The sequence below is a fragment of the Perognathus longimembris genome, chromosome 5 (assembly GCF_023159225.1).
Source record: "Perognathus longimembris pacificus isolate PPM17 chromosome 5, ASM2315922v1, whole genome shotgun sequence".
NCBI lineage: Eukaryota > Metazoa > Chordata > Mammalia > Rodentia > Heteromyidae > Perognathus > Perognathus longimembris.
Window position 1 is genome coordinate 9,174,100 of NC_063165.1, and position 20,081 is coordinate 9,194,180.

A 20,081-nucleotide genomic window follows, 5' to 3' on the forward strand; every position below is an offset into this window, starting at 1 on the left:
AAATGGCAATTACTATGATATGTAAACATATATGTCATTTGCTTCTGAATTCTTTCTTCCAGTATGTCTTATATCAGTCTTTTTAGAAAATAATTGAGACTTTTAAAAATCAAGATAATATGCCACCTATCTATGCTTCTTTTTATCTTCTCATTAAGTAGTAATGTTACATATGCGGAACAGCGTGATTGAATTGGGAACCTCCATTTTCAGTTTTTATGTATTTTTTAACCACAAATTTCCTTTGCTCTTTGAAATGACCTGAAGTTATAACAATCATGCTATCTATGAAGAAGTGTGAAGACCAAAAGCAATGTATTTCTCTACAGTTTGCAATGTATAGGTGAAGCATTGGCAGAGGTAACCATGGCTAATCATGGAAAACCTTTGGTTTGGCTTAACGTACTTAATGAAATTTGCCTACATATAATTTGTATTAAGCTAACTACACTGGTTGTAAGAGTTGCACCACAAATTTGTGCCCATACAAATCCTGCCAAAGAGTTCACATTTTCTAAAAAATAAAATCATAGAACAATGCAACTAATGATAGATTCATGGGTCTGATGAAAAAAGCTTGCTTTCCCTCAGTTTCTTCTTCTATTTGCTTGAGATACATGTGTATATATATACATATATATATGTACATATATATATAGTATATGTGTGTATATGGGAGTAGATGTTTTTGTTGTATTCCCTCCATATTTAAAATATATTCTAATCAGTCTCATCTCCTCTATCGCTCTCCTTTTCTGCTGTTCCGCAAGTTCCAAACCAACTTCAAAATTCCATTGTTCTATTTTGTAGTTTAGATTGAGATTTCAGAGAGGAATTCACAAGAGTATTTTATCCTCCTCAACCTCTTTCACATAGCCAGTTATGTATTTTTTAACCATTTGTATGTCAATTGTTTTGAAGGTGTATTTTGTGACTATTTCTTTATAACCTCTTCTGACTGTTTTCTTGGCTTTCTATATTACATTTAGTAATAGGACACTAGGGAAATTTCTAGTATGATAGAAAAATAAAATAAGTCTTTTCTTTCTATTGAACCTAAAATAAGCCATTTTTATTCATTGGCTGAAATATTTGTTATTGTCACACATATTGTATTTTTGTAAGTTAGATATCAAGGTGTCTAAATAATGGTTGACATCTGTGTTGTTTTGTCAAAATTTTATTATTAGCTTTTACTTTTCATATATGATGATGACAAAATAACAGTAGGGCAAGATTTTATGATTTTTTGAAAATGAGATAACAAGTGTTTTAAACTAAACTGATGTTTTTGTCTGAGTGGTGTCAGACATTATGCAGAATTCTTTTGTCTTCCTGTCAATTCTGAATGTAATGGAGACTCTTAAGAAAGCAGGGAACAGGTGGACCTACTCAGTTTTGAAAGTTTGAAGGGAAAATGAAGAATCCCAAAGACAGCCATGGTTCCTTAAGGTGGAAACAGTAACTCAGGACAGTGAAGATAGCTATGCGAAACGTGTGTTAGCCAGCTTTCAGCCACAATAATTAAATGCCTAAAACACTATTTTTAAAAAGCGAATGTTTTATTTTTGCTTTTGTATATGCATATATGCAATACATACACATTTATAAGATATGCACTATATATATATTGCAATATATAATGTATTATGTAATCAAATCGATTTTATAAATAATATAAACGTATATAAAATGCATATTATATTTACTATGGTCTGTATGATGTTACATAGATACCTTATACACTAATAAAATTGTATAATAAAAATAAATTGTATACATAAATTATATAAAATATATTACACTATAACATATAATATATTTGTATATCCATTAAATATGTGAATATATATTTAAATAAAAATATTTATGTGTATTTGGCTTATATTTGATTTTGTGCTGGTCCTGTGGCTTGCCTCCAGGCTTGTGTTCTGGCTCTATTCTTTTGCTCAAGTCTTGAACCATTTGAGTCACAGCTTCACTTCTGACTGCTTCATTTTCTTTTTTTTTGTAATTTATTAGAGATAAAAGTCTCAAAGGCTTTCCTGATCTCAACTTCCTGAGTAGCTGGGATGACAGGTGGAAACACTGGTACTTGGCAAGTATTTGCAACTCTGGGTTATAACCCATGGATCCTGCCCTTTGGATCTGTGATTAGGCAGCACATCATTAAAGAAGCCTGTGGTGGAAGAAAACTGCTTGTTTCATGAACAGAAGAGAAAGGAGGAAAAGAAGGGGACAGAGGCCCACAATCCCTTGGAAGTTTTGGCCTCATGATGTAAAGATCTTACACCACACTCCAGTTCTCAAAGGGAGGATTGTCTCCCAAACCACACTGTAGGGAGACTTTTAATACCGAGTCCTTTCGGGGAGACATTTAAAATCTAAAGTGTGACAGGTGGTAAACTGATAAATGACTGACACACTGATAAACATATCCTTTCTGGAGTATTGGGAAGTTAACAGGCACCAGATGGGGATTTTATCTGAACTGTGCCTGTTGGCAGAGTGACAGGTTCCTTGTAGATGGAATCAGCTGAGGAGTGAGGAATAGATTATCTCTTTGTGATATGTGCTGCTAAGGATTTCAGCCAAGATTTATGGGTCCAAGAAGTACGCTGTCTTGTGAGGAACCTGTAGCCCGGCTTGTTCTCTGTCTAACTGGCAGCTCCAACAAGGAGGCCTGTGAGAGGCTCCCATGCTGCTCATTTTTGAACAAGCAAGTGGGGCTAGGCAGAGAGGAGCTATCTGGGGTTACAGTAAAGGCCAGTGGCTTATGCCGCATAACTGCTATGCGCTAAATGGCAAAGGCACACAGATGGTTGGTAGCACTTCACTGTGACAATGCCTTTCTGTTTCTCTGTCATTTTTTCTCCACAACTGTCACTGTTATCTTTTGTACACACACACACACACACACACACACACACACATACACACAGATAAACATTATGAAACACAATATGCAGATAAACTTGATCTATTGAATATAAACTTTGTTCTCACATGAAATGCAGGACCTGAACATATGTGGAGAACAATAATGTTAACATGAAGTAGGAAGAAGCTATTTTGAAAAAAATAAAACATTAATTTAAGTTAAGCAGGGTGAAACAAACTGACTTGGAATTTCTTTTGCTTCAGGCCTGAGGGATGCGGTTCTTATTTTTTATGAAAGTATGGAAGGTGGGGTATAAAATAGAGGGGAAGGTGTCCTATGGATTGAACTGCCCAGAAAGAGCCTTAATAAAACATATATGACCAGAATAACGTCCTACAAGATGCACATGATCACCAAGGGTGCCACTTTTCCCCAAATGTTGGAAATTAAAAGCTCAGTAACATAGCAGAGAATCTCGTCCTCAGGTTCAATGTTAACAGCTGCACAGTGCATGGCTTATTAAACTTCACACAATTCAGACTAATCACTCAAATACGTCAAATTAACCACCACCAAAAAAATCCACCAAAAACCCAACCCAACAGCTAAAAGTAGAGCTGTGGGCTCAAGTGCTATAGCTTTATCTAAACCAAAAACTTCAGGATAGTGCTGCATAGGTCCTGGGTTCAACCCTAGAACAGGCACCTAGTAACAATTTTTTCTTTAGTCCAAACTTATTACATTATCTAAACAAACTGCTCACTAGCTAAACCATGGCTATAAGTCATACATTGTAAAGCCATTTGAGAATATTACATTAACCCGAGGGAACAATATTAACTTTTCCGTAAATTAGAAATATCCAGTAGTGAGATGATGAATTTATTTTGGTACCTTTGGGCACTTACCTTAGCAAAATAAGGTCTTAGATTCTCATAACTCTTGACAAATAAAAAAGGGTCAGATTAAAACGTTCTAAATGAGGTGTTTGATATTTTCATTATGAAAAACTAGACTTACCAAGACCTATTTATGTACTCTTGCTAAGAGTAAGGTGAATAGTCATGAAACAAGAATTTTTTAATTGAAAAAATAGAAATATCCATGAAAACACTCTAGTCTAAATTAGTTCTCCAAATTTTGATATTGACAAGATAACCTAATATGTCAGTAAGAGAAATATGAACATACTAGTTGTGAATCTCAAACTGTATGCCTTTTTTCTTGTAGTTTTTTTTTTGTTGTTGTTGTTGTTAGTCCTGGGGCTTGGACTCAGGGCCTAAGCACTATCCCTGGCTTCTTTTTGCTCATGGCTGGCACTCTACCACTTGAGCCACAGCACCATTTCTAGCCTTTTCTGTTTAGGTGGTACTGAGGAATTGAACCCAGGGCTTCATGCATGTACTCTAACACTAGGCCATATTTCCAGCTCTTTCTTATAGATCATATAGCTGCTCCTCACACAAATGTACCAACAAGCAGCCTCAGAATGATGTGCTAAAGTCAACCTGAGCCAGCCTGGACAAACGACTCTACGACCTCTGCATTTAGTGGCACAATCGTGGTAGCCTCGCATCGGTAATGATGTGGCATTTACACTGAGAAAATCTTCCATGCCACAAATGGAGATTTGCCTGTTGATCCCTTTGAGAGTTGGTTTATCAATACACAAGGAGAAAACACTTGAAGCCATTTGCTGTGCATATTGAAGATGGAAAAAAGAGCCATTTTTTATAACTGTGAAATTATGGAGAGCAGGAGGCTAAGGCTCTAAGCTGATCGGGCAGAGGGAACACTGACTAAAAATTATGATAAAATATTTGTCATATAATAATAGATGGTATGTATATAAAATAAATTACATATCATAATAATATATCATGATAATATGCCATGATAATAGTAGATGATGTACACATCATCCTTCTGTCTGTAATGATGTCAGATTCTTTTTTTTTTTCTTATTTTGCCAGTCCTGAGCCTAGGACTCAGGGCCTGAGCACTGTCCCTGGCTTCTTTTTGCTCAAGGCTAGCACTCTACCACTTAAGCCACAGTGCCACTTCTGGCCGTTTTCTATATACGTGGTGCTGGGGACTCGAACCCAGGACTTCATGTATAGGTGGCAAGCACTCTTGCCACTAGGCCATATTCCCAGCCCCTGATGTCAGATTCTTGTTGTTCTGCCATCTGATCTTCTTAATGCTTAATGTCTTAAATTACAAGCATTTAAGTAGCTGTACAAAGAGGCTTCAATTCAATCAGACTATGAGTACAATGTGTCCTCATCAGTGTCTCTCCCCTTCCAATGTTCTCCCTCATCTTTCTCAAACACATCCATACCCTCAAGCTATGTAGCTCAACTTATTACCTAATAGGCATTGAAGATAATGACTGTATTTGACTTTCCTCTGTTCATTCATCTTCCCCCTCCCTTTGCCCTTTTCAACCCCAACAAAATAGGTTTCAGCTTTCTAGTACTCATTTTGTTAAATTGTTCCTTAGTTCAGAGGAGTTACTACACCAGAATTCTCTCTTGAGTATTCTATCCTGTTAAAGCATTTTTTTACTTTCATATTTTCCTTTCTCATCACTTTACCAGAACACATGCACGGGCACACACTCACGCACACACACATTTACATGCTCTAAGTCCATATTCAAAATAAGAAAAGGTATTAAAGTGAATTTCTCACATAGTCATTGTTTGTCAATTTTAATGTCCTTGCAATATCAAAGACAAAGCTTTCCAAAAATTGTGAAATATTTCACATGAGTCTTCCAGAATCGATTGGAATATACACAGGAAATATTCATGTGATGAGTTGTGAAGGCAGATTCAAGGAGCCCAGATCTGATTGAATTAGTTTCACTGGAACTTTCTCAGTAGAAGCCACGGGACTGACTGTTACATCACAGTTGGTGGCAGCAGCTGTATCCATACCCACCATAGACATGACAGCCACAGGCACAGCCCGGACCCATGTAGCTATATCCCAGGCCCCATAGGAGTTGCTGTACCAGTACTTGGTTCAGAACTGTGTTTGATATCTAGTTGAGAAGCAAGAAATCATTTTTCCTCAGTGTGAACACCCCCATCTGCCCAGATCCTTTTATGTACATCCTTAGTGGTAGGTGTGACACATCACAAGACCCGTGCATCATGTATTTTTTAAATTTTATTTATTTAATTTTATTTATTTATTTGCCAGTCCTGGGCCTTGGGCACAGGGCCTGAGCACTGTCCCTGGCTTCTTTTTGCTCAAGGCTAGCACTCTGCCACTTGAGCCACAGTGACACTTCTGGCCATTTTCTATATATGTAATGCTGGGGAACCGAACCCAGGGCTTCATGTATATAAGACAAGAACTCTTGCCACTAGGCCATAGTCCCAGCCCATGCATCATGTATTTTTAACTCTTTTGCATCACTATGTTTCCTTAGCCCTGTTTCATTAAATCACATATAAGTATGTTAAGCAAGATTTCTTTGCTCTCAAATCAGCATTCCTTGGACTAAATCATGTACCTCGAATGTATTTTTCTTAGATATGGAACTCTGATTCATTCTTTATCTGAAAATGATTGACAGGTCTTTTTGAAAAATCTAGTTTAATAACTCTGTGTAGGAAAATGTTGCTTTTAAAAATCATATTCTTACTTCTGTATTTGTAAGTAGAGATCCTTTCCAAAGAGAAAATTGACTTTTCTCATGTTAGAGAAACTTTTCTTGGTTATTATTTACTTTAATAAGTAAGTTCTTAGGCATGCATAAGATATATTAAAGTCAAGCTTCATGAACACTTCCCTATGGTTTAATAAATGCCAGTACCCTGCTATCAGTTCTCTCTTCCTGTATACTGCTAGTAGATACTGTTTTTTTAAAAACAAATCATAGAGAAGATAAAAGTAATAAAAGTAATTTATCCCCATCATATAAGAAGTACACACACACACACACACACACACACACAAAATACCTTTAGCATACCAATGAAATAAAATATCTTGGCATCCTCTAATATTTAATTCATATTCACTTTTCTCACAAATATATTTTATGGACATTTTTGTAATACTAGAACTCACATTATATGTAAACATATCTAAAGTTTTAATGAAATATTTAATAATAATAATAATAGTCTTTGGCCTTTAACTCAAAGCCTGGGTACTGTTCTTGAGCTTTTTTACTTTAAGTTAGTGCTCTATCACTTGAGCCACAGCTTCTTTGCAGGCTTTTTGGTGGTTACTTGAGAATACGAGTTTCACAAACTTTCTTGTCCAGGCCGACTTTGAACAGCAATCCTCAGATCTCAGCCTCCTGAGTAGCTAGGGTTACAGGATGAGTCACTGGCACCTGGCTACATTTTGTTTTTTGTACAAACCATAGTTTTGTGTATAGCTGATTGCTTCCTTAATTTTCTCTTCATGTATTCCTAGATTCCCTCCTACAACCTACCTATTGAAATAGAGGATTGATGTGATTTCTAACAGTCTGATTTCTTAGTAATTGCTATGGTTTGAATACAAAATGTCCCCCTAAAATCACAGGGATTAAAAGCTGTTCACCCAACTCATGACACTATTGGGAGATGGTGAAAACTTTATGGGTAGGGGGATCCCCTGATTTTCAAATCACTGCAGATTTATGCTTGAAATGATAGAAAGATTCCAGCACTTTTTCTTTTTCTTTGTTTACTCTTCTATTTTCAACCTCTATTTTAAAATTTTGAAAAAAGACAAAAATCTACATTCCATTTTTTCACAGTAGCTGTACCATTTACATTCTAATAAACAGTTTATAAGGATTTCAAATCTTAACCTTCTCACCAACGCAGATCCTTTGTTTTTTTTTTTTTTAACAATAGACAGACTTATTAGCAGGTGTGAGAGGATAAATCATTATTGTTTGCATTTGAATATCCTTCATTATTAGTAATGCTGAACATTTTTATATGAGTGTTGATCATTTGTATCTCTTGGGGGAAATATCTGTTTAGATATTTTGTTGGTTTTTAAAATTAGTTTGTGTTTTGGTACTATTTAGTAGCTTTCCTTGCATATTTTTAAATATTAACTTTTTTTTTTCCAGTCCTGGGCCTTGGACTCAGGGCCTGAACACTGTCCCTGGTTTCTCTTTGCTCAAGGCTAGCACTCTGCCACTTGAGCCAAAGCGCCTCTTCTGGCCATTTTCTATATATGTGGTGCTGGGGAATCGAACCCAGGGCTTCATGTATACGAATCAAGCACTCTTGCCACTAGGCCATATTCCCAGCCCCAAATATTAACTTCTTACCAGATATAGGTCTCGACAATATTTTCTTCCATTCTCTGAATTCTCTTCTCATTCTGTTGATCACTTCTTTTACTGGGTGAAAGGTATGTGGTATGATATATTACCACTTGACTGGCTTTTGTTGCATGTGTCATATTGCTAAAATCAATGTCATGAAACTTTTATTTTTTTTTCTGTTTCATCTTATGTGTAGGACTGATGTCCAGTTGAATTTTATGTCTGGTATTAGACTCTATACAGTTTCTTCTTTTGTGTGAGGATATCTAATGTCCCTAATGCCACATTTTAAAGATACTGTCCTTGTTATATTGAGTATTCTTGGCAACCTTCTTAAATCTCAATTAACGGTATTGGTATAGATCTAAACCTGAGCTCTTTATACTATTCTTTTGGTTCTTTTGATTTTATGTAGTGACTTTCTTATATAGGCTTCTTCAGTAGGTAGAACAACCAAAAAGTCAATTTTATAAAACAATCATAACTGAGTATGAAAGTTAGCAAAGCAAATACAACTTTTGTGTGTCAAATTTGGTTTATAGATCTTCCTCAGTTTCTTGGCAGAAATGAAGATGGAAATTAGGGCCTCACACTTGCTAAGAACTTTACCACTCAAGAAACACTTCCAAGGGGGGCATGAGGGACAAGGCAACAAACAGTACAAGAAATGTATCCAATGCCCAACGTATGATACTGTAACCTCTCTGTACGTCAGTTTGATAATAAAAATTTGAGGAAAAAAAAAAAAAGAAACACTTCCAAGTCACTTTGCTCATAGTTTATTAGAAAGGGTTCTGTGCTTTTACCTGGGTGGCATAAAATTAAAAAAAACAAAACACCCTTACCCTAGCTTTCCCAAGTAGTTTAGATTGTAGGCATACAATCTCACACCCAGCTTATTTTCCTTCCTATCTTTTCCTTTTTTAGTTTTCACACAGATATGCACTATATTAAATAAGCATTATTTCAGATTTTGATTATACTTTGTTACACTAAATATTTCATCTTTATATAATGAGCAAAACTGAGGATACAAACTTTAGAAAGGACTTGTGAAGAGTTCTGTTATGAGGTCCGGGGGAGGTACCGCAAGTGGGACTCTAACCCACGTCCCTGCAGACTCCATCACTCAGAGACAGTCTCAAGCAAAGATGGATATATTGGGGAAGTAAAAAGCATAGTGGCCAGCCAGGGATGCAGCACAGATGTGGGGACTGAAACTGCGACCCCTAACAGTCCCTGAGCTGGGGTTTATAAAGGTAAAAACATAGCACAGATGTGGGGGGTTGATGCAGGGAGTAGAGCAAGCAACCATCAAGTTAAGTCATTTACAGAAGCAGAATTTTGCATTCAGGTTGACCTAATATTTAACTTCATTTTAACAATTGCTACCATGTTTCTCTAATCAAGATGGAGTTAGATCTTCTCCCTACCACCAGCTCTACTTTATCTCATGATTTTTTTGCAAATGAGATATCATGAAAGTACATTCTCACACGATTATAAGAGTTGTGCGTACACAAAACATCAACACTTCCTCAAAAGATGAAGATATATTTACATCTGTGGAAGATAAAATTTCTGAAGTTATTAAATCTTCTCTCTCTTTCTCTCTCTCGTGTGTGTGTGTGTGTGTGTGTGTGTGTATGTGTGTGTGTGTGTGTGCGCGCATGCGCCAATACTGGGGCTTGAACTCAGGACCTGAACACTGTCCCTAAGCTTTGTAGCTCAAGGATGACATTCTAACACTGTAACCACAGTGCCAATTCTGCCTTTTTGTTGGTTAATTGAAGATAAGAGTCTCAAGGATTTTCTTACTAGGTCTGGCTTCCCACTGGGATTCTCAGCTCTCAGCCCCTTGAGTAGATAGTATTAGAGTTGTGAGTCACTAGCTCCTGGCTAAGACATTCCATAGGGATGATCAGTCATGGTTAAACTATAATGCTGTACTGTAATGCTGTACGATTTACAGCTGACTAAAAGTGATATTTCAGATGACCACAATTATAAAGCTGAGTGCCCCCAATTATCAACCATAATACACACCCATATATTGTGTTTTTGACCTATTTCTTTTTTAATATGCCTGTAATAATTTTTTAAGTTGTTATTATAAAACTGATGTACAGAGAGGTTACAGTTTCATACGTTAGGCATTGGATACATTTCTTGTACTGTTTGTTACCTTGTCCCTCATACCGCCCTCCCCCCTCCCCCTTACCCTTTCCCCCCCTGAGGTGTTCAGTTAACTTACACCAAACAGTTTTGCAAGTATTGCTTTAAGTATTGCTTTTGTAGTTTTTTCTCTTTTTTTACCCTGTGTCTCTCAATTTTGGTATTCCCTTTCAATTTCCTAGTTCTAATACGAGTATACATGGTTTCCAATATACTCAGATAAGATTACAGAGATAGTGTAGATACAATCACAAGAAGGTGATACAAGAACATCATCAATAATAGAAGCTACAGATACACATGGGATGTTGAAAGTAGTTACAACTGTGATATAACAATCATTTCCATAACATGGAGTTCATTTCACTTAGCATCATCTTATGTCATCATAAGGGTATAGCTATTGAGCCTTGTGATCCTCTGCTGTGACTTGCCTAAACCTGTGCTAATTATTCCCAATAAAGGAAACCATAGAGTCCATGTTTCTTTGGGTCTGGCTCACTTCACTTAGTATAATTTTTTCCAAGTCCTTCCATTTCCTTACAAATGGGGCAATATCATTCTTTCTGATAGAGGCATAAAATTCCATTGTGTATATGTACCACATTTTCCTGATCCATTCCTCTACGGAGGGGCATCTGGGTTGGTTCCAGATTGTAGCTATGAAAATTGCGCTGCAATGAACATTGTTGTGCTGGTGGCTTTACTGTGATTTTGTTTGTGGTTTTTTGGATAGATAACCAAAAGATGGGTTGCTGGGTCATAGGGGAGTTCTACATTTAGCCTTCTGAGGAATCTCCATACTGCTTGCCAGAGTGGCTGAAGCAGTTTACATTCCCACCAACAATGAAGTAGGGTTCCCTTTTGGCCACATCCCCTCCAACAACTGTTATTGTTAGTTTTCTTGATATATGACATTCTTACTGGGGTGAGATGGAATCTCAATGTTGTTTTGATTTGCATTTCTTTTATGGCCAGTGATGTAGAGCATTTTTTCATATGTCTCTTGGCCATTCTCATTTCCTCATCAGAGAAGTCTCTTTGTAAGTCTTTAGCCCACTTGATGAGCGGGCTATTGGTTCTTTGCGGTTTTGTTTTGGAGGAAGGTAATTTTTTTAGTTCTGCATATATTTTAGATATGAGGCCTTTGTCCGTTGCATGGCCAGTAAAGATCTTCTCCCAGTCTGTGGGCTTTCTGTTTATCTTGTGAGCTATGTCCTTTGCCATGCAGAAAGAAGCTCTGCAGTTTGATGCAGTTCCATTTGTCCAACCTTCCTTTGATTTGTAGCCTTTCTGGGTCTTTGTTAAGGAAGTTCCGTCCTGCGCCAAGGAGCCCAAGTGTTTCTCCTACTCCTTCCTTTGGTGTTTTCAGGGTGTCTGTTTTGATTTCGAGGTCTTTAATCCATTTGGAATTGATTTTGGTGCAGGGTGATATATAAGGATCTAGTTTTAGTTTGTTGCATGTGTTGAGCCAGTTTTTCCAGCACAATTTGTTAAAGAGGCTATCTTTCTTCCAAACTATTGTTTTAGCCCCTTTATCAAAGATTAAGTAGGCGTAGTTCTGTGGGTTCATTCCCGGGTCTTCAATTCTGTTCCATTGGTCTTCAGGCCTGTTCCGGTGCCAATACCAAGCTGTTTTTATTACTATAGCTTTATAATACAACTTGAAGTTGGGTGTTGTAATTCCTCCAGCACCGTTCTTTCTGCTTAGGATTGTTTTTGCTATTCTAGGTCTTTTATTATTCCATATGAATTTCTGGATTGCTTCCTCTATTTCATTAAAAAATGGTGTTGGGATATTAATGGGTATTGCATTGAATTTGTAGATAGATAGCCTTTGGCAATATTGCCATTTTGATTATATTAATCCTCCCAATCCAGGAGCATGGGAGGTTTTTCCATTTCCTTAGTTCTGACTTAATTTCGTTTTTCAAGGTTTTAAAGTTCTCCTCAAAGAGGTCTTTCACTTCTTTGGTTAAGGTTATTCCTAGGTATTTTATGTTTTGGGGGGCTATTGCAATGGGAGTTGCTTTCCTGATATCAGCCTCGGTCTTCGGATCATTAGCATAGACAAAGGCCGTTGATTTTTGAAGGTTTATTTTATATCCTGCAACTTTGCCAAAGTTTTGGATCAGCTCTAGTAGCTTGGGGGTAGAGTCTATGGGATTCTTTAGGTATAGGATCATGTCATCTGCGAAGAGAGAAAGTTTAACTTCATCTTTACCTACTTGGATCCCCTTTATATTTTCTTCTTGCCTGATTGCTCTGGCTAGGAATTCTAGTACTATGTTGAAGAGCAGGGGAGAGAGTGGACATCCCTGCCTTGTTCCTGATTTAAAAGGGAATGGCTTTAGTTTTTCACCATTTAGAGTTATGCTTGCTGTTGGTTTGTCATAAACTGCCTTGATTATATTCAGGAATGTTCCCTGGAATCCCAGTTTTTCCAGGGCTTTTAGCATAAATGGGTGCTGGATTTTATCAAACGCTTTTTCCGCATCCAGAGATAAAACCATGTGGTTCTTTAGCTTGCTCCGGTTGATGTGGTGGATTACATTAATTGACTTGCATATATTAAACCAACTTTGCATCCCTGGGATGAATCCAGTTTGATCGTGGTGTATGATTTTTTTGATGACCTGTTGAAGTCGATTGGCCAGAATTTTGTTGAGAATTTTTTGCGTCTATGTCCATCAGGGAGATCGGTCTATAGTCCTCTTTCCGTGATGAGTCCCTGCCTGGTTTTGGGATGAGGGTTATGCTGGCTTCATAGAATGAGTCTGGAAGTGAACGTTCTCTTTCAATTTCATTGAAGAGTTTGAGAAATATTGGTGTGAGTTCTGTTTTGAAGGCCTTGTAGAATTTTGCAGTGAATCCGTCTGGACCTGGGCTTTTCTTGGATGGGAGATCATTTATTGCCGTTTCTATTTCAATACTGGATATGGGTCTGTTTAGGAGGTTTAAATCTTCATGGTTCAGTTTGGGGATATGATTTTTTTCTAGGAAATCATCCATTTCTTCCAAGTTCTCGAATTTGTTGGCATAAAGGTTTGCAAAATAGTCCCTTATTATTTTCTGAATTTTGGTTATTTCTGTGGTGATGTTACCTGTTTTATCTATCTTGTTTATTTGAGTGTGCTGCCTTTGTTTTTTGGTCAGGTTTGCCAGGGGTCTATCTTGTTGATTTTTTCAAAGAACCAACTCTTTGTTTTGTTGATTCTTTCTATGGTTTTTTCGTCTCTAATTGATTTAATTCTGATTTGATTTTAATTATTTGCTTCCATCTATTGATTTGGGGTTTGGCTTGTTGTTCTCTCTCAAGGAAATTAAGGTGCTTCCTTAAATTATTGAGTTGCTGTTTCTCCAGTTTGTTGATGTATGCACTCAGAGATATAAATTTTCCTCTGAGTACTGCCTTTGCTGTGTCCCAAAGGAGCTGGTACTTTGTGTCCTCAAATTGGTTGAATTCCATAAACATTTGAATTTCCGTTTTAATTTCTTCAATGACCCTCTGATGGTTCAGCAGTGTGTTGTTTAGTCTCCATGAATTGTAGCAATTTCTGTGGTGGCTGTTTGAGTTGAGCTCTAATTTTATTCCATTGTGGTCTGAGAGAATGCAGGGAATGGTTTTGATACTTCTGAATTTTGACCTACTTCTTTATAACTATACTTCATCTTCTCATAATAGTCATAGCTTCTGACTGTGGTTAAGATAGCTGGATGTTTACCCTTGAACAAATATGTACATTATTCTACTCTGTTGTATGACATGACCTATGATGTGTTTTATATGTTTTGAGGGGTTTCTCAGGTGAATCTCCATTTAAAATGTTAATATCTTTAACAATTATTCCCTTTTTTGGAAGCATTGGGATTTGAATTCAAGGCCTTGTGCTTGCAAGTCAAGCACTCTCCTACTCAATTGATGCCTTGAGCATTTTTTGCTTTAGCGTGTCATGCTTTTTGTCTGATGCTGGTCTAAGACTACACTCCTCCTCTCTATCAATCCAACATGGTCAGTATTTCAGTCATGCAATATTATATTTGGCTCTTTTAAAGAACTTTGAAGTATTTTTTCTAGAATTTTAATTTTGGAAATTTGATTATATGAATTAGGCATTGAGTTTTTACTGGTACAGATCTGAATTTGAATAGTACAATTTAGACAAAACAACAATTCGGAATCATTTCAGTAGTAAGGCTCTAGAGATGAATGTGTAGACATTTTAGTATCCTTTTTCTGATGTGCTACTACTTTCAAAAGTATGAAAGTCAAATAAATATCAACAAGGGATTTTCAGCTTTACTCATTAATTTTTCATTATCCATTTAAGTTTAAAACACAGCGTAAGGCCTCCAGGAACTGTCCAAGGTGCTGAATCATTCAGCCTTACTTAAGAATTGCTTCTTATAACTAGTAAGTTTATCTCTTCTGCTGTAGGCTGTGATATTTGTAGAAATCCACCTGAGAACATACTGTTACAACAGAAGGATACATCATCAACAGTTTCTTTATATGATAAGGAAATAAAATGTGCTTTCCAATACTTTATAACAAGTCATAAATGGCTTATATTTGGAAATAAAAATTAATATAAACTTGCTCTTGTTAAATAATTTTCTGACCACATATATGATTCTTAGACTGTAATGTCTGTCATATGCAATCAACTCATATTTCAAAGTTTCAAGGATTTTATCAGTTATTTGTGAAAAATTTTGTAATTTCAAATACAGTTCAAATTATTATGAAATTTTTTTATCAAAGTAAGATTTGAGTCATGTGCCTATGTTTTTCAAGAAAATTATTCTATAATTATCTTTTATTGTTGAGTCCCTTCTTTGTTTTAGACTGAGTGTGATGCTGAGTTCATATTATGGGTTTATTAATGGTTCCTCCACTTTCTTTTCTTCTCTTTTCCTTTCTTTTCTAAATTCTTTGAATAGCTCCTTTAGATTGTAAGTCATTAATTTCTGACCTAATCATTATTATTTCTTTCCCTCTCCTGTTTTTGGCCTTGGCTTTGTATTGCTTTCCTAAGCTCTTGAGGTAGCATAGTAATTGCAAATCTCTTTATTTTGCTGATGTAATTTCTCATAGCCATAAACTTTCCTCTTAACAACTGCTTTGCCTATTCCAAAGGTCTAATACACTGTGTTTCATTTGCATTAAATTCTATTACATTTTATTTATTCTCCAATCTCTTCAATGACATATTCCTTGTTCAGTCTTCCTGAGTTTGATCCCCATTCCCAGAGTTCCTGGGGTTACTACTGTGATCCACCATATCTTCCAAATTCTTAATATGCTCACTAGTTCCATTGATTGAAATAAGTTCTACTTCAAGCCATTTTATTTATATAAAAAGGTGAGGAAATTCACTAATAAGCTAATATTTGACTCTGTATATACTTGAAAATTAAATTTAGCTCAGAGATTCATAGCAGTAAAGATATAAAGAAAAAAACAGGGCTGGGGATATGGCCTAGTGGCAAGAGTGCCTGCCTCATATACATGAGGCTCTGGGTTCGATTCCCCAGCACCACATATACAGAAAATGGCCAGAAGTGGCGCTGTGGCTCAAGTGGCAGAGTGCTAGCCTTGAGCAAAAAAGAAGCCAGGGACAGTGCTCAGGCCCTGAGTCCAAGCCCCAGGGCTGGCAAAAAAAAAAAAAGAAAAAAACAACAGCCCTGGGCTAGTTTTATTTTCATAAATAAAGACCCTCACTCAATCTGTAGTGTATTCAAATGTAGATTTGTCACTTGAGGTACTGGTGACTTGGCCACATTCTTGAAAACACTTGTTAGAATATGCATCTACAAGTTCCATGGTGTTCTGCTTTTGGTGGTCTATCATGGAAGCCTAGAGGCCTTTCTTTTTGTATGAAACTGCCAAGAAGCATCAAGAAAACAGATTACTTAGTCTCACAGAGACATCTCTTTAAATGTCGGTGTTTCCCCGTGTAATCCAGGGGTGACAATAACAGATAGTGACATGCAGACTCATGTTTCGAAGTGCTTGGACTCCTTTGCTTGTCAATTAAGGTAAAAGAAAAAGCATATATGAGGATGAAGCCTTTAATTACATCAATGTGCATGGTGAGCTTTAAATAGTATATGGCACATACAGAGTGATACAAAATAGAAAGTAGTGAGGAAGTAAAGTCAACCACTTCAGAGAGTAAGTACATACTTAGAGTGACAAAACATATGGTATTTATATACAGTAAATATAGGAATTCCATCTTATAATTACAACCATGCCAAACTGGTGGTATAAATGAACATAAAAGCATATTATATTTGCAAACAGATTAAATTTATTACAAGTACTTAGAGATCAAGGTAAAAATTTGCTACATTTTTGAGGACATTATCATCTTCCAAAGTAGAATGGCAGAATGGTGATGTTCATGGCTCTTTATTGATAGTGTAGATTTAGATTTGGGGCATCTTGCAGAGTCTGGATAAGATGAATGAGAACAGCAAGGAGCAGAATTTATCTTTCATAGGTGCAAAACAGATCCAGTGGATTCAGGGGCCGAATTTCTCAGTAGAATCCCTCAGACAGGTATGTGCCATAGCAACCTGGGTGGCAGCAGGCATAGTCATACCCTCCACAACCACAATAGCCACAGCCCGACCCACAGCCACAGCCATGGCCAAGCCCACCATAGCCACAGCTCCCATAGTATTTGCTGAAGAATGTGGTGTTCAGAGATAATGGCTGAGATGAGGCAGGTTCCCAAGTGTAAACATGGGAATCTTCACAAGATCTCTTAAACTTCAGCAGTAGTGGGTGTGGCTGGTCACCAGCAATTTGGCTCTCCTTGCAACTTGCTCTGAATATACCACAAACAATGCTAACAACGAAGCTGTCATACATTTCTTATTTCATTTGGCATAGGGAAGCTTTTATAGCCAACATTTTCATATACTATATGCCTTGAGTGACTCAGATTTTTTAAAACCCACTCTTAAGTACTTCCTCATTAAAAATTCAAATTTAAATTCCATGAGGATAGTCGAGGAAATGACAGAAACTATGGAAACAGCAACAGATTCAAATTATTCCGGGATTATTAATACTCTTGTATTCAGTCATCGACTTTAAGCCATAAGTATATGGCATTGGGGGCCTAACTATAACCAAATTTCTAATTCTGCTCAATGGTTCTTTCCAGACACAATCAATCTTAGTTTAAGTATAAGGAAAGAAGCATCTTTATAGGACACAATTTTATAAATGCATGCACAAATTTTACTTGTATTGTATATTGATTTTATATTGATATATTTATATATAGATTTTATATTGATCTAGAATTTCTTTTGTCCAATAAGACACTTCTTTTTATTCCTTACAGAAAAAGTATTGTAAGATTCATGATTTTCTATCTGTCAGATTTCAACAAAATTGCATTATAGATTTCTCTACTCCAGCCCCTCCTTCTGAAGTCACTATTCTCACAGTAACCTGTTGTTGATGAGCACAATTCATGTCTTGTGCTGACGTTGGTGGATGGCCACGCAAATAGCAACTTTCTACTTTTTACCTTTATCATTGCCTGACATTGTTATACATTGCGTAGCTTGTCAGTCAAAAAGATTTTTATCTAGGAAATCCATATGTCTTCCTTTAGGTCCTATGGTATATACCTGCTTAGTTCATGTTTATTGGGAAACACACTGAATCCCACTAGTGAGCAAATCCAATTAAAATTTTCTCTACTTTTAAATGTAATCTTTATTTGAAATTAAAATGGCGAGAGCAAAAACCAATGTTTTTATTTAAAATAGAGCAAGGTATGAAATATGGGTGTATATGCAACAGAAAAATGGTTTTATCAGGGCTAAGCGACAGAGTTTCAAGCTATTGCTTTGAAATTCAGTGATGCTTTATAGATTTTAGCAATAAAACTTCCATTCATTGTATGAAAATGAAGAGAACCTTGGGGGTAGGGTAAATGGCATTAAAACACCAGAGAAGAGATGGAGAAGCTCTAGCTATCAGAAGACTATCAAGACCTACTTAATGTCAGGAAGAACAATGGGAAATTACAATCTGCCTGCAGCAAGTCAGAATTTTCTTATTAAAAATATATGTCATATAGACTGGTTACAAACAATAAGTAGTTGGTCTTTATAGTGGCTCAAGGATGAGACATTGTTTTTCATTAATGAGCCACAGATGTTCAGAGGTACTAAAAGGCAGGAAGTAACCTTAATGCCTGCAAGGCCAACTGTTAAAGTCAACAGATTACTCAGATTGGTTCTGCCATTTAGCCAATGGCATAAACTCAGCTTGTGGGTCCCGCCCACACTGGGGACATATAAAAGGCCCTGTGTAGGCAGAAGTATCCAGACTCAAGTCACCTTCACTCCTCCTCCAACTAACAACACTCAACCACCAACACCATGTGTGGCAGCTACTATGGAAACTACTATGGCGGCCGCGGCTACGGCTGCTGCGGCTATGGAGGCCTGGGCTATGGCTATGGAGGCCTGGGCTGTGGCTATGGCTGTGGCTACAGCAGACTGGGCTGTGGCTATGGCTGTGGCTATGGCTATGGCTCCCGTTCTCTCTGTGGCTGTGGCTATGGCTATGGCTCTGGCTATGGCTCTGGCTTTGGCTACTACTATTGAAGACAGCATGGGATGCCCTCTTCTCTCCAGCTTTGACAGCAAGATTCCCCAATTCTAACCAGCATGCTCTGACACTTGGATAATAGTGATCACACAGTAGAAGTATATTGTGATCTGCTGTTCACCCATGTGGGACCAACCAGCTCCCAATATGTCTTCATAAAGAGGGAAATGGCAAAAGTCACTTTGCACCTGTCACTCTGCTCAATACTTTGATAACTTCATGCTGGAGTGTGTTTCTCTATCGACTTAATAAACTTGAATGATCTATAAAAATTTTAATCTGTCATTTAGTGTTCAAAATTATATTTATTGCGTCTTCAGGAACTATCTCCCTCCCTCCCTCCCTCCCTCCCTCCCTCCCTCCCTCCCTCCCTCCCTTCCTTCCTTCCTTCCTTCCTTCCTTCCTTGTTTTGGGCCTGGGCCTAGGGTCTGTCCCTGACCTTTTTGTTGTTGTTGTTGGTGGTGGTGGTCAAGGCTAGTGCTCTGCCACTAGAGCCACACTTCCACTGCCAGCTTTTGTTTTTGGTAGTTAATTGGAAATAAGTCTTGTCTCACAGACTTTCTTGCCCACAGTCTGAAAATTTCAGCCTTCTGCGTGGCTAGGATTACAGGATGAACCATCTTCTTTGGAAGATATTTTTCTTTAGTTCTTGCAGATTTGGTTTATCAGATCCTAGGTTTAATTGGGGAAGGATCTACTTCCATGCTCCTGTCCTTGTTGGCAGAATCCAGGTCCTTACACTCCTTAATCTAAAGAGTTCATCGTCTTACTGGATGTTGCTTCTAGGCTTCTTTTGGCTTAGGCTGTCCACCGGGTAGGTTCCCAAAGATCTTTGCTCACTTTTCTCAAAGTCCAAAATGGAAGAAGACATTCTCCAGTAAGATGAGTGCTATAATCGTATGTAACATTATCACAGAATTACACATCATCATATGTATTTACAATAGTCTGGTAATTAGAAGTAAGTCAGCTAGGCAGTGGCTCATGCCTGTAATCCTAGCTACTCAGGTTTTTGAGATTCGATGACCCTGGTTCAAAGCTATCTCAGGTAGGAACATCTGTGAGACTCTTACCTACTGTTAACC